The sequence below is a fragment of the Haemaphysalis longicornis genome, unplaced genomic scaffold (genome assembly GCF_048455015.1).
Source record: "Haemaphysalis longicornis isolate Haplotype H1 unplaced genomic scaffold, Haemaphysalis longicornis Haplotype H1 scaffold_7, whole genome shotgun sequence".
NCBI classification, from domain to species: Eukaryota; Metazoa; Arthropoda; class Arachnida; order Ixodida; family Ixodidae; genus Haemaphysalis; species Haemaphysalis longicornis.
In genome coordinates, this window is record NW_027526422.1 from 30,920,329 (window position 1) to 30,930,273 (window position 9,945).

Genomic DNA, 9,945 nt, shown 5'->3' on the forward strand with positions numbered 1-9,945 from the left:
CCTCTAGTCTGGAAGCTTTTTCGGATTGGCGCTCAGTTGTGCCACGTGGTTTTGGGAGGAATTTGACGCGTGTGCGCTCGCAAATCTGTCGTTTAACCACGCCGGTTGCAGTGTCATCCTGTTTTACGGTATTTGACTGTATAAATAACATTGATGGCGCTTAAAAGCTAGGCGAAAAGTATATTTAAAACAGAAATGCACATCCTATTTAGTCCTTCACAAAAAATTCGAAACATATAACTCTTAGACGCTATGCCCTGCTTGTTATTGCCTTTAATCTCAAGACGTATTTTAAACATTTAGTGGGCAAGATTACGCCACACGTAAGCCGCTTTAGTCGTATGAATGCCACGTGGTTTTGCTCCGGGGTTTGGCTAGGTTCCTTTAGATGGCGGGAGCTGCTACAGGAACCTTTTTTTTTTTTTACTTTTAAACTACGAACACTGCCAGAAGGGGGTGCCGCCAGAGATTTTTGTATTTTGATGTCAAAACATTTTTTTCAAGGCGTACTTTTTTCATTTGCTATCGCAAAGACCAAGCAACTATACATTTGTAATTAAGAGAACAATGGAAATATCACCTATGCATTGATATCTTGCCTCAAATATGTCTAATATTGTCTTCTTGCTGAACGATATCGACAATTATGAACATTGCCACCAGATTAAGTTGTTCGGGAAAGTTTTGCCTATGTAAACTTCTCATGCAAGAGTTTCTCTATTATTTGGCCGGATGCCTGAATCGAGGGCCAGAGAGAGAGAGAGAGAGAGAGAGAGAGAGAGAGAGAGAGAGAGAGAGAGAGAGATCAAAGTTTTCGGGTTTAAACAAGTAGCCCAAGGAAGACTGTAGTCTTTAGAAAACATTTCCTTTCTGATTCTGAAATACACTTCCCATACCGATACTGACGGAATAAACGGTAATCGCATAGCAGCAGACGGCAGCCTGGTGATGGGGATGGTCATGGAGGCACTGGTGCAAATACAGCTTGCAAATTACTGAAACCAATGGTGCTGAAACCGCTAAAAATAAAATCCCACCCGAATAAAATAAACTGCGTGATGCTCTTCATCTCAACGTTCCCCCGTTCGCTTGCATGTTGGCTACATTACTACATGACTTGTATTATCCCTAGTTTTGGCCATTAAAATAGTTTTATTTGTTAGAGTCCACTTTTATCTTTACGTTTAGAACACGTGCCAGCTTTTTTCGGTCTGTTGCGCCAATAATGAGTAACAAATTTTTTATTCTAAGCCGTGCGTTTTGTGCACGGCATTTCGTCTTAGCTCTAGCGCTTACATCACGGATCACTGATGCGAAACAAGCAAAACAGCATGGCGATTTCAGAGAAAATTGGTGATGTCGGAAATATAGTATAGCCTGATGCATCATTGTCAAGAGTTGGCAGCAAGTGTTCGTAACAACTTTGCAGCAGCCTTGGATGCAGGTCTCCTATGTCAAGGCATGAAGAGTTCAGGATCCATCCTGCCCGACAGAGTGGATGGCCAGAGAGGCTGTGAGGGCCGAGCTGCTCATTTCAAAATTTCCTTCACCCAGTCCGTGCTGCAGCTCTCTACGTGATCAGCGACTGGCTGTACACGTGTTCGTTGCGGGGCTTTCAAGCTTTCGTGTTTCAGATGTTCACGTAGTCTTATCCGTCGAGCTAGGGAGACAGCCGAAGTGGTGGTGGCTAAGTGAGTGTGAGTGAGTGAAAAGACTTTATTTGATCATGGGAAAATGAAACATGGGTGCGCGCTCGCCTGAAGTTAGGACTAACATTGCGCGCAACGGCGTCATAGTTGCTAAGGGCCCAGCCGATCTGCTGGCAGTGGTGGGGACGCGGTGATTTGATGGCCCACCCAGCCACGCACGAGTCACCAGCGATCTTAGGTGATTGGAGCGACTTCTGCTCCGCAGCAGCCCCCACAATAATGGCATAACCGTTCGGCGCCACGGCATCGCAGAGCGCTCACATTCACAACTCACGAGTGCTTCGGCGTCCTTGAAGCTTTCCGTTTATCAAATTGTGTATACTAGTGTTTGTTCAATTGTTTCTCCTATTTTTAATACCAATTCAAAGCACACTTACGTACATTATACTGCCTTGACAGCAGCCCGACATTTGAAAAATCCCGAAATTGTCGACATTTACAAAATTGAAGTGAACACTTACGTAAGGTGGTCATTTGAAATCTGGGCGCGCATTGTTAAATGATAAAGTGAGCGTGCCGAGAAAGTGTAGTGCAATGATAACAAAGTCCTTCAATGAAATGCACAATAAAGCCGTGGTTTGCGCAAGTTTTCTCTTTGACCTTTCCTCCTAGAGCTCAAAGCAACTATTGATACAACGTGTGCATGCGTCTGTTTATTTCTCCATGCTGTGAATCGCAATTTAAATTTTTTTATTTAAATAAAATGGAGTAAAGAGGGTGGCTATCCTAATTCCAGGATTCCAGTGGCCTCCCTCATCGTTGCGCTGGGTGGTTTTCCAGTGCTCCCTCGACGTGTTTGTGATCGGGTGTATAGTTGGTGTGTACTGGCGTGGGTGCACCACATAAGCGTCCGCTCTCTCCCGGAAGTGCGTTGCAAGAAAGTTGTAATTTTTAATCGGTTCTCCTTGACATCCCATTATATGTGCTTTTATGCTGTTGGTAATGTGGCGCTCATATATCAGGCGTCTCAGCCAGTACAAAGACTGAGTTATTTTCCAACGTAGCTGTTGGCCTTCTACACAAGGGGCCCCGCATTCTAACCACGTTTCGTGAACTTCAGTTTTATAGGTCGTCTGTCAGTTTTTGCGAATAAGGCAATATCACTGCACACGCTGCGGCGAACCTAAACTTGTAATGAAAGCTAAGCAAAGTCAACGATGTCCGCTCGTGCAAGTTGTGGCGTAAGCTAATAAGTTACTAGCAAATCCATTACGAGACGCCATAACGTTCGAAGGATGTGTAAGACAGAATACGCAAAAAATTACGCCCATCTTCCCCCGAGGGAACCCTGATGTGATGCGACGCATCGGGGGGGGGGGGTTCAGTTGGCGTTTCCATTGGGTTGATTCTCTAAATGACGTATGGTCGAACGAGAGCGAGCGCTGACTGATCCGCCGCAGCGCGCTACCCGCTTGATATTCACAGCGCCTGAAGGTGAGGAGACAGCGGAGGAGAGTAACGCATGCGCGCACTTGCGCACCGGAGCAGACGCGAGCGGAGCGAAGCGCGCGCGCAGCTGTTGTTATGCTAATGCGACGGAGTGAGAGTGTTGCACACAGCTGTCGGAGAGAAGAACGGGGGAGAGTTGCACATGCGCAGGTGGTGTGCGGACGCCGACGCCGACGACGACGCAGGAGGGACATGCCCCAGAGCAAGAGATGCGTCGCATCTAATAAAAGCACGCGGTCTCTCAGCCCGCTAGCGTAACTCAAAATCGTAGGTGATGTTACAAAACTGGGTTCAAAACCGGAAGTGGCTACGACCGGAAGCGCCTTTTATTGAAACATCGGGTACCACTTACAATTATTCACAATGTTACCAAAACATTCAGTGACCAATCACGTTTCACATAAGTATAAAGTGAACAGACGTCCCGATTTAGGCGGGACATGTCCCGGTTTTGCGACGCCACTTTCGCCTCGAGTAGCGCCTCTTAAGTGCAGTGTGGTTAAAAGTAGCAGTGAACCGCGCGTACAACAGAGAGAGAGAGAGAGAGAGAGAGAGAGAGAGAGAGAGAGAGAGAGAGAGAGAGAGAGAGAGAGAGAGAGAGAGAGAGAGAGAGAGACGCCCCTCGTTACTAGTGAGTCTGTGCGGTAACAAACAAAATAATTGTACAAAAATTTCGATAAATATGTGCTAATACGTAAGAATTCTTACGCTACTTCTGCGGTTCTCAAAGCTTACGTTTTCTTGGTGGCATGTGGTGTGTTAATAATCTTTCTTGTTATTTTTTTTTGTTGTTAGCGCGAGGACTCTGGAGCGAATACCCCGTTAGGATTTTTTTACTTGTGTCTAAGTTCTTATAACCATATTTGGCTATGAGCGCCCAAGATGGGCGAGTTCTCGTCGTTTCTAGTTTTCGTATGGTGAGGTTGGGTGACTTTCTGCTTCGTTTGGTTCTATGTCTATCACGTAAACGCGGCGGGTAAGATAGATCTTCGTGGTTTTATTGGTTCGTTTCTAGTTTTTTTTTCTTCCGCAAGCGCTGTGCGTTTAAATTGTCATAACGATGAAATACGTTAGATTCGTCAATTATGTTTTTCTGCGCAGGTAGAAGGGAATACACAACATGTTCATTTAGCGAATTCTTTGTTGCTGCTTTTGCTATTTCTTTCCAGAATTTTTTGTTAATCCGTTGATTACGGTGGAAATAATAGGCCTCTATGATTTCGTTCACTCATTTTATTTTTAATGTATTTCTCTTCTTGCTTTGTTAGCTTCAATGAATAATCACAATTACTCTGTTATAACGGTTAAATGGCTGAACTTCGCCTTTCAACTTGTTTGTGCAGATACGAGGCGTCACGTTTTTTTGTGGCTGGCGTACTCTTCAAAAACCGCCGGCACATAAAAACAATCAGCAGCAGGCTGTTTTCCTGTGGTGTTGGTACTCAACATGCAGTGCGCAAGGTGCTTAAGTAAGTAGCAACGAGATACGCTGTGGGTAGCGGCTGCGTTTCGCCCAGCTAAGGCACTGTAGTCGAGCTGCTATAGTTTAAGATGCTGACAAAAGACGACATACTCTTCAAGACGCGGGTGTTCATCTGTCCCTCAAGCTTCGAATGCGCCTTTTATTGAAACCTCGGGTACCACTTACAATTATTCACAATGTTACCAAAACATTCAGTGACCAATCACGTTACACATAAGTATAAAGTGAACAGACGTCCCGATTTAGGCGGGACATGTCCCGCTGTTCCGCAGCCTGCTTCTGGGAGGGTGTTTTGTCCCGCCTTCGGCCGGAAATATGGAAAACGGGTTTCAAGCACAGTTTGACCAATGAAAAGCTGGAGGAATGAAAGAGCCAATAGAAATTGTTTGAGGAACTTCAAGAAAAGAGCGCACACGACGGGACTAAGCAAGAGCCAGTTGTATGTTTCTTGCTTAGTCTTAATGTCTGAGCTGTTTTCTTGAAGTTACAGTGTACCAACAAACCGTTCAGCGCACTCCTTTGCATTTGATGAACAGTGGGTGGGCATACTTCAGCACTCATTTACTTATTAAGCAAGCAACGCATCGTTACTCGTAGAACAAAGGCCAAGAGAACTACGAAGCGAATGATCTTTCAGGTAAAACAAAATTGCATTGAGTCTTAGTGTCCCTTCAAGCTATGTCCATGTTCTTCCTTACACCTCCCTTCCCCCCCCCCCCCCCCCCCCCAACTCCCGTCCCGCTTTGGGGGGTCACAGGAATATAGTCACTTTACGTAAGTATCAATGCATCGAGCAACGTTTTATGTTACTTTATTCTTTAAATCGAAAGGCCCGCCGAGTGACGCAGTGGCCCTTACGAACAGAGCTTATTCAATCTCGATGAAAAAGACGTGGTAGTGTGGGAAGTGTTGAAAGCTGCTTCGGAAGAAATATGTCCAAATGCTGCTACTGTGACGTATTCTCTAGTGACAAATATACTTCTCTGAAAGGCCCCCCCTTCCTCACCCACCCCCTGATTTCACACACGCAATCCCTGCGGCTCGCCATCTGCATGCAGGATCGCTACAGTCCTTATCATTTCGACAGCTCAACAAGAACAAGATGGCCTTCGTAGGTTGGACGACGAGATTCAGTACATTTCAGTTCATGAATTTTTTTTGAAAGGTCACGAGAAGTTACAGCAATACCAGCTGACGATGTGTAATTTTTTTAGCACAAGCAAAGTAATTTTGACAAATATACAGACAGAGCTACAAAAGAAAAAAAAATAGTGTTTATGCATAAATTCATGGAAGTGTAATGGCTCTACAAAAATAAAACGAGATCAATACATGTCAAAATCACATGTTTGACCATAAAATAAACTCATATGCCTGAAAACAATATGCGTACTTAACAACACAGCCCACATTAACAACTCACTGCTAAAGTCGACGGAAGGGCCAGAAGTAGAGTCGAAGCTTGCCGATTTAGTGGTGCAACGGATGATTCAGTCCTGTAACGTTTGGGGTTTCTCTCAATACCTTATGAACTTTACGCCTCCCCGCCTACGGGCTTACTTGTACCACACCAAACAAATTTTATCAACTTACACATTTCCCCCCTCGGAGTGTAAAATTGCGTACCATTTTAAATGAAAGGAAAGAAGACATGACACGATGGGGCTATGGCACTCGCTTCATGCGAACTTTCCGCAACGCCGGAGTTAACTCGCTAGAGTTATAATTCGACTTCCTTTAATACAAAATCGACCGAGACCAAGAAAAAGAGAAAGACCTTTGTTTCAGAGGCCTTTCGTGCGAAGTCCTCATTGGACGCCGGTGGTTCCCTGTACACGGGAATCAATATGCTGCTCTCTCTACCTGGCCCCTGGTGACCAGCCGTAGAAGGAAGGAAGGAAGAATGTAGAAGAAAGGCAGGAAAGTTAACCTGGCTAGAGCCTAGTTTGCTATCCTGCACGTGGGAAAGGGGAAATTTGCAAAAAAGAGAGAGGAAAAAAAGAGGAAAGGTTGGTCCAGACACTTATGCCCAGCACTGAGGCACTGACAGTGATTGACAGTGGAGGCTCTCAGTCTATAGTCTAGTGTTCAAGTTCGTCGCCCGTAGAAAACGTAATAGTTCCTTAGTCGCCTTCTGAGCGGATGACTGAGAAGGCCAGTGGCACAGAATCTTCTCCTCCGAAAATGGCCGCCGAGAGTCTAAGTTCCTCAGTGCTGATGACAGCTTCTTCCTTGCAGGCGAGTAGCGTGGGCACTCGCATAAAACGTGGCGTATCGTCTCCGATGTGCCGCACGTTTCGCACTCCGCCCTTGCTGCCATCCCTATTAAGTACGAGTAAGCATTTGTGAATGCCACCCCCAGCCAGAGACGGCCAGAAGAGTTGCGTGGGAGGGGACATTGCAGGTGCGGGTCAAAGGCACCAATGCGTGCACATGTGAAATCTTCTGGAGATCATTGGGAGATAGCTGTTTCCCGGGCAAGAATGCGGAGGGCCCTAGCTGCGTCCGTCCTAGACAATGGGATTAGTACAGTTGTCGCCGTTTGATGCGCCAGCCGGGCGGCAGCGTCCGCACTTTCATTGCCGACAATGCCGCAGTGGCTCGGAAGCCACTGTAGGGTGACATCATGACCCGCCTGGGCAGCACGGTCGTACACCATTCTTATTTCTGTCAGGAGCTGTTCGTGAGGTCCCCGGCACAGCGCTGACTGGAGTGACTGAAGTGCAGGCTTCGAATCACAGAAGATAGCCCATGTGTGGCACGAACTTTGCTCGATGGTGTGAAGAGCGCTACGGATGGCCGTAAGTTCTGTAGCCGTGGATGTTGTAAGATTGGCTATCTTGAATTTGCTACACAGTGACAGTCGTGGTATAACAACAGCTCCGGCAGAACCCGACGATGTTACCGAGCCATCAGTGTATACATGGGTTCGGTCACTGTATGTCTCGTGCATGTACGTCAAAGCGAGCTGTTACAGGGCCGGAATTGGAAGATCACGTTTTTTTGTCACTCCTGGGATATCTAGGCACACTCGGGGCTGCATCACACACCACAGCGGAACGAGCGGTCTCATCGCCGGCGTGTAGTTCGATGGAATGCTGGTGTTGTGGGCAGCTACTGCCCTTGCGAACGACGCCCGGGGACGGGTCGCTGGTATTCCCGCGAGGTGATGATCGGGTAGACGGGAGAGGTGCCTGATATGTGTCCTGAGTATTTCAACGTCCACAAAGGTTGCCAAAGGGTGATTTCGAGCCAGGGCAATGGTCGCTGCTGTGGACGTACATCGTGGTAGGCCAAGACAGGTTCGCAGGGCCTGAGCTTGTATACCCTGAAGTGACCGAGTAGTTGCGCGGCACGCTCCAGAAAAGACAGGGGCACTGTATCGCAGACAGCCCAAGGGCAGCGCGTTGTAGAGCTGTAACATCGACTTCAGTGGTGTTCCACACGTCTTGCCGCCGATGAGTTTGAGCAGATGCACCACTGCAGAGAGCCTCTTCTTTAGAACGTTAACATGAGCGCTCCAAGAAAGGCCTCTGTCGACAACTATGCCGAGAAACTTGTGATTTCTCACATAAGACACCCTTTCACCATTAATATACAAAGGGTATGCATACATACGCTTTCGTGTAAACAGAAGCACTGCGCATTTGCTGCTGGATATTTCCAACCCTTGTCCGTGTAGATATGAGGTCGTCAAGTCTGCGGCATTTTGCAGTCGGGCGCGCACATGCCGACGAGTGACGCCATCTGCCAAAACACATATATCGTCGGCGTATATCGACACGTGAACCCTCCTTGGAAGGCGAGAAATCAAGCCAATTAGTGTAAGGTTGAACAGTGTAGGGCTCAGGACACCTCCTTGGGGTACGCAACGGTGAGTATAGTGAGCTGATGTCGGCCCATCTGCAGTCATAACAAAGAATGACCTCTCTGTTAGGTAGTTCCGTATCCACTGGTATACCCGGCCACCAAGCCCCACAGCCTACAGTACTTTAAGAATCGCATCGCGCTCCACGTTATCGTAGGCCCCTTTAACGTCGAGGAACAACGCAGCACATATCCGCTTCGCACTTTTCTGCTGCTGCACAAAAGTCACCAAATCAATAACGCAGTCAATGGATGAGCGTCCACGACGGAATCCAGCCATGACATCAGGGTAGACATTGTAACGCTCCAGGAACCACTCCAGACGTGCGAGAATGATTCGCTCCATCAGCTTTCCAACGCAACTTGCAAGCGCAATTGGTCGGTATACCATTGGATCCAGCATAGATTTTCCTGGCTTCAGGAGCGGAACGAGGCGGCTGGTCTTCCATTTTTGAGGAACGGAACCATCACACCATAGGTCGTTGAAATATTCCAGCAAGGCTTGTCGGGAGTCCTTGCCAAGGTGTCGGAGAGCAGCATATGTGACTCCATCAGGCCCAGGAGACGAAGATCGCTTGCATGCAGCCAATGCCACCTGCAGTTCTTCCATGCTAAATGGAACGTCCATCCTTGAATCCCACGATGCAGGGATGTCACTGGCGAGCAGTAGTCCAGAATGGCCTGCTCCACTGGCTATCCTCACGCAGAAGTCCTCGGCCAGTTCGAGCTCTCGGCAGTTCTGGTGAATAGCCAGGGCCTTAAATTGGGAGCGCTGCTGTACAGGAGTCATTAGCCCTTGCACACTTTTCCATATCATCGACAAAGGATTGCGAGGGTCCAGCGTGTCACAAAAAGATTTCCAACGTTGTGCTTGCACTTGGGCAATGCGTCGCTGGATCTTCTTTTGCGTTCGTCTGCAAATTCTCAAATCTTCGAGACATTTCGTTCGCCGGTATCTGGTTCGGCGCGGCGACGAACAGCACGAAGGCGTTCCAGCTCCACGTCAAACTCGGTCACTTTTGGAGACAGCCGGACGGAACGCTTGCAGGCTTGGAGTGTGCTTTCAATGACGGACTCTAGACTTTCAAGCTCATCGCTCCGGCAAATTTCGGCCATCCTTGATTGGAAATTCGACCAATCGGTTACCCGAATAACATTAGGATCAAAGGAACTTCGTAATCCATTTATCTTTAAATAGGTTGGAATGTGGTCGCTTCCACGAGTTTCTATGTCTGGGAACCACTGTGCACGGGCCGATAAACATCGTGATACAAACGTCAACTCTAAACAACTGCCGTAGTTCGTTCCACGTAAATAAGTGGGGCTTCCGTCGTTTAGTAGGCACAGCCCATGGTCTGAGGTAAAAGCTACTAAGCTCCGACCTCGCCTGTTGGTGTTTGGGCTTCCCCAAAGCATGTGGTGTGCATTGAAATCCCC